General features: G+C 44.8%; 1 protein-coding gene across 1 annotated transcript in view; it reads right to left on the reverse strand.

The window, feature by feature from the left end:
- LOC125960474 (uncharacterized) overlaps positions 1-5,404 on the reverse strand; it is a 26,203-nt gene extending 20,799 nt beyond the window's left edge. Inside the window, exons 1-3 of the mRNA XM_049694537.1 lie at positions 5,044-5,404; positions 3,958-4,033; positions 2,842-2,972 (exon numbers count right to left, since the gene is read on the reverse strand). The gene's annotated coding sequence lies outside the window, so the exon portion shown is untranslated. The remainder of the gene's footprint in view (positions 1-2,841; positions 2,973-3,957; positions 4,034-5,043) is intronic.
- Positions 5,405-6,000: the final 596 nt, after the last annotated feature.

The following is a 6,000-nucleotide window of genomic DNA, read 5'->3' on the forward strand; positions in this document are numbered from 1 at the left end:
GCTGCTTTAACCAGTAATTATCACTTGATTTTCATTAAAACTGCAGAACGGACAGTTACCAGGCATGCAAAAGGAAAAGCAAATCTATGTGAATGAATGCACATGTAACTCAAAATGATATAAACAGTTCTACCTACATTTATTTTCTATCTTACATTTCAAGGGCCATAAAGCGGCTGTGATTTAAGGAGAGGAGTAGAATAGAGTCAGAAGAACTTGGATTCGAATTAGGAAATAGAGGCAATTTCAGGCATTGTTGAGAACTGGTATTCTTGAGGTGGGAGAAAGTAGACTATCAATAGAAGACAGAAAAGGATAAGTGAAAATTCTCTAGTTCTGAATTTAAATGGAAAGTAGCAGCAGGAACCTATGACATATTTTAAAAATATTAAAAACAAACATGCATATTTCCTAGTTCTGACCACTGAAAAAGTCTAGAAACAACTGATGTCATGTCAAAAGGACTCAGGAGTCACCGAGAAGCTCCAACTGGCCAAAGACAGGGCCTCAGTTAGAATAACTCTAACGGAGTCCACGGTGATAGGAATAAATAAACTTTTACAAAACTGGTCACCACTGGAGGATATTTGTGAATCAATTCATTATTCTGAAAACTGTTAAATAAAAGAAGAGAATCATGCCTCTACAACTGGGCAACCAAACAGTTGATGAGGGGAATCTTCTCCTCGTACAAATATACCCAGCTAATAAGTGAAAAAAAGAACAACAGAATTCACCATTCTTTGAAGCCTCAACTGAATTAATGGATGTAGGTGTGAATCATCAGTGACTGCTAATACCACAGAAAGACACAATTATATATGTCTCCATGGAAGAACACATCATCACCTATGAAACTGTCTTGCCAAAACAAAACATGCAAGCTTCATTCGGATCAACTACCAATTTACAGGAAATAAAAGGACTGAAGAATATGTTACCAACACACGGAATGTAATCATCGACATCTAGATGGGAAAAATTACCTGGTTTCTTTAAAAACAAAATTCAAGGAGGAAAAAAAAAGTGAGAGAGACATGGAGGGAGAACCTATAGATTAAACAAGACTTCCGAGACCTAACAATCCACGGCAAAGTGTGGACCTTATTTGGATCTAATTCAAAATTCTTATAAACAATTTTTTATGACGTTTAGGAGACAACTGCAAATTTGAGCACTCCCTGGGTATTTAATATTAAAAAATGATATTAAGGAATAAAAGTCCTGTATTTTAAATGCACGTACCAAAAACGTACAGGTGTAATCACATGCTGTCTCGGAGCTGCTTCAAGATAATATGGAATGGGGTGAAACAGGTGGGGGTACAGATAAAACATGACAGCCATCAGTTGGTAAATAAGAAAGCTGGATGAGTTCATGGGTATACAAGGAACACTCACAGTATTTTTATACTTTGCTTAAAATTTGTGATAATTGTTTAAAAACAAGACGACACTGTAGAAAACAGTTTGGCACTTTCTCAAAGGTTAAGTGTAGAGCTACCGTATGATCCAACAACTCTGCTACTACCTACGCTGCACATCTAACAGACCTGAAAGCAGGGATTTGAACAAATATCTGTACACCAATGATCATAGCAGCATGATTCACAATACCTACAAGGTGGAAAACAACCAAGTGTTCATCAACCGTTGAATAACAAACTATGGTCTATATACACACAATGGGATTTTCTAAGCCAAAAAAGAAAACGGCATTTCGTTACGTGCTATAACATGGATGAACCTTGAAAACATGATGTTTAGTGCAATAAGCCAGACACAGAAGGACAAATACTGCAGATTCCACTTACACGAGGTACCTAGAATAGGCCAATTCACAGAGACAGAAAATAGAATAGAGGTTACCAAGGGCTGGTGGGAGGGAAAATGGGGTTGTTACTGTTTGATGGTTACAGAGTTTTTGTTGAGGATGATGAAAAAGTTTTGGTTATAGACAGCGGTGATGGTTACACAACACTGTGACTGTACTTAATGCCACTGAACTGCATATTTATAAATGGTTAAAATAAATATGATTTCTCTATATTTTACCACAATAAAAAAAAGGAATAACAGAGCTGAAATTTCAATTCTTCCTTTTCCGAGAGTCAGTTTCATCGTCTGTAAAATTAGTAATTGTAGTTGTCTATCCTCTGAGCTTAGTGCAGGGTAAGCACTCAGTAGGAGATATCAGTACTACTTCCACTTCAAGAGCAAAGGATTGCTGTGAAGATTAACTAAGTCAATGGATATGAAAGAACTTTCTAAATGGCAAACTGCTCTACAAATATTAAAAGACATTAGGTGTTACTGTCTCCCAAGGCCATGGAACAGGTCAGAAGAAGGATAATTCTTTTGCACTGGAATGTCCTACATGGGCCAAGAGAATATACGGGTTTCTGTACTATATCAGAAGGCATTAGGAAAAGGAAGCATAAAACTTAGAGAACAATTGTCTTTTACAGTGATGCTTAAGCACGCTCAGGCAACTGCTTAAAATAAGTGCTAAAGACATAATGGACATACCTTTCTTTCTTTTTAGGATACTACTGTAACTACTAAAAGTTTACTTCATTTTCAAAATATAGAACATGGAAGCTTACAGAATTTCTTAAGCATATCTAGAGCCTACTGCCAAATACTATAGTTCAATTCATATCTTTAATCTCATTTTGAAACAGCAATTACAAATGTGTATTTAAGGAAACCACTAGCTTCCCTTTTTGAACCCACGAGAGAAGGCCAGGATTCACCTTAGCATAAGATGATAACTACTGAACTACTATGAATTATTACAGTATCAGAAAGAAGGTCATTTTCAATTACGGCTTCCATTTACCTCTGGCTTGTAATAGCGGCGAGTATTTGTTAAGTCAATAATCAGCCCAAGTTCTTCATTCTGTCCTTGGATTTTGTCAAGAGATCCAAGGGGGAGAAACGTTCTTCTGGAGCAAGATTCTTTTCAAAACTCTGTCAGAAAGAATAAAATAAGGAAGAACATATGTTTAAAATCCTTTACTATATTATCCATTTATTCAAACCCTGTGATGCTAACATATGAGATTCAAAGTAAAGTTTCCTCCTCTGGAGTTTACAAGCGATATTACAATCCTTTCTTCCAGAGAGATTAGACAGAAGAAAATAAGCTCACTTCTATATAGTTATTTCTATGTTTGTTTATTTCATGTTGGTCTCCTAACCTGACTCTAAACTCCCAGAAGGCAGGGACCACATCAATTTTGCCTACCACTGTATTGCCAGCTCCAAGCAGAGTGCCTGAAAATAGACACAGAAATAAATACTTCTTGAATATCTACATATAGGAAGGATGGCTTTCACTGCTAAATATTCTTTCATGTATTTGGCTTATACATGTACCCTGTTCCATTGATCTCTTTGGTTATTCAAGTGCCAGCAACACACACTTTTTTTTTAAATTAGTAGACTAGTTTTAGAGCAGTTTGAGATTCACAGCAGAACTGAGCAAAATGTACACGGTTCCCACTTATACCCTCTCTCCTTCATCCCACACAGCCTTCCCCATTATCAACATGCCATACCAGTGTGCTTCATTTGTTAGAATTCATGAACCAACACTGACACATCATTATCAATCAAAGTCCATAGTTTATTGCATTCATGGTACAAGTAACTGACTATTTCTTTATTTCTAGTATAGTCATCCCCAAACAGTTACATACTGAGATACATATTACTTTCTTATAAATTACTTTATTCTTTATTTATAGTTAGGGCATTGCATTGTTTTTTTTGTTTTTTAATTAAGTACAAAAGTTGGTTGTATTTGTCTATGAATCCCATTTCTGGATAGTAAAAGAGGTATTAAAAAGTATTTGCTATAAAAAGGTTAAATGGAGTACGACGGGGTTGAGAGCCAGGGCTCTATATGGTGAATTCAGATTTCTGGAAGAATACGGTATTAACTTTTGCTCACCTTTTTTAAAGGAACTTTGAAAGCAATGAAACGAGTCCCAGGCATCCGCTGTTCAACTGGGAGATAGTCTTTCCACCTGTTAATATATTTTTTGTTAGGCAAATTGTATGTTAGGCTGTCTCCCTGCATAGGATGAATGCGCCTTGAAAATGGAAATCATATGCCTCTACATCGGCTCCCAGGTGGTCCCAGCGTCCCGACCCCGACCCCGGCCGCGACACACTTTCCACAAACTGACACACACGGAGCCCGCGCGAGGGCCGGGTCGCGCGGGCCTCCCCGCCGGGTCGCCTGGAGGCCGGTCCTCCGCGAGCCGAGCGCACGAAAGGGCGCCCCAAAGGCGCCGGCCCAAGGCGCCCGCTGCGCTTCCCCTTCGGAAGGTGGGCTGCGGGGCCCAAGCGTAAACCCTGAGACAAGGAACACGCGCACCACGCCGCCACGGGGGACGAGAGGCCGGGCGCCCACCTAGCCGGACACCCTGCATTTCTGGAATCACCGGACACCTGTGTACATTTCCGTCTGGCCTGTCATTTTCCAAAGGCCACTCAAGGTCAGGGGACAGAACGCCTCCTCTCCAAGTGTCCTGCCAGCCCACCCACTCAAGATCAGAGGGATAAAATGCCTAACTAAAACAAAACAAAACAGAAACACAAAAAAACTGGAGGGAGGAAAGGGTGACCTGAAAAAAAAAAAACTAAGCACGTTGACAGCGCTAAGAATAAACTACCAGGAAAAAGAAACCCTACATGTCAGATCCTAAAGTACAGAAGGGCAAGCCCGCCGGCAGTCCAGGCCCGGGGGGACCGGGGTCCCCAGCCCTGCAGAGCCAACCGCAGACCGGCTCGGGCGCCCCGCGGAAGCGCGGGGTCCCCGCGGCCGAGTCTGTGCCCCCCGGCCGGCGCCGGCTCCCCTCTGCCCACCCTGCGCGCGGGGGCTGGAAAGTGCCACGGAGAACCGCGGCGGCGCGGGAAGGGGGGCTCCAAAGAGGGTCTGGCGACTCGAGTCGCTCCGTTTCTCGGTGGGCTCAGCACGCGCCCTGGGGGAAGAGGGGAGGGGGTCCGGGAGAAGGGGACGGGCGGCACTTACGTAGACCGGCAGTGGCCACGGGTAGACGGCGGGCTCGGTCCCCAAGAGCGACTCCAGCCTCAGCTCCAACTTCTCCCCCGTGTCTTCGCGCGCGGCCCCCGCACCGCGCTAGTCTGGCGCTTGGGGGAGGGGCGCAGGGCCGCCGGCGGGGGCGGCGCAGACGGGCAGGCGGGAGGCTGAGGGGAGGGGGCCTGGCCTGGGCCTCAGCTGCCGCCGCCGCGCTCCCGTCCGGCCCCCGGCTCCCTCTTTGTGGTCACAGGCCCGGGGCCTCCAGCACTGCTGCGAACTCGGGCCGGCGAGAGGCGATCACGATGAGCCGGGGTCCCGGCTGATACACTGCTGGCGCGCGCGATCCACCCCGTGGAGTCGCACGCTCTCACGCACGCACGGTTCCACGCACGCACGTAAGCACGCACGTAGGACGTCATCGGCTGCCCCTGGCCACACCCCCCGGCCCGAAGTGGGGACCCGGGAAAACCCTCTCAGGGCCATTGGTGGCGGGTTCGACTCCCGACCTCGACGTACCCTGACACACCCCCCTGCCCCCCAATAATAAGACTATAATTCCTATTAAATATAACAGCTGGAATCCCGGCTTGTGTTCACAAAAATGCCGTGTATTTAGCCTATGCTAGGCACCAGACCGCGGACGCTCAGTACTGGCAAAAAAGGAAATGCCCTGCCCTCATAGCACTGCCATTTTAATTGGAATAGTAGTGACAATGGTCAAGGGAGAAAATAAAGTGTCATCATCGCCACGGGGATGGTTAATCTCATGTGCGCACTGCATGGGGCCTCGGCAACCACAAACATTATTCCAGATGTGGCCGGGAAGGTATTTTTCAGAAGAGATTAACACTGAAATTGGTCCATTTTGCGTAAAGGAGATTGTCAGTGCCGCGGCGTGGGTGGGCCTCGTCCATCAGTTGAAGGACTGGAGAGAAAAATGAGGTGCCC

Source organism: Orcinus orca, chromosome 11, assembly GCF_937001465.1.
Source record: "Orcinus orca chromosome 11, mOrcOrc1.1, whole genome shotgun sequence".
NCBI classification, from domain to species: domain Eukaryota; kingdom Metazoa; phylum Chordata; class Mammalia; order Artiodactyla; family Delphinidae; genus Orcinus; species Orcinus orca.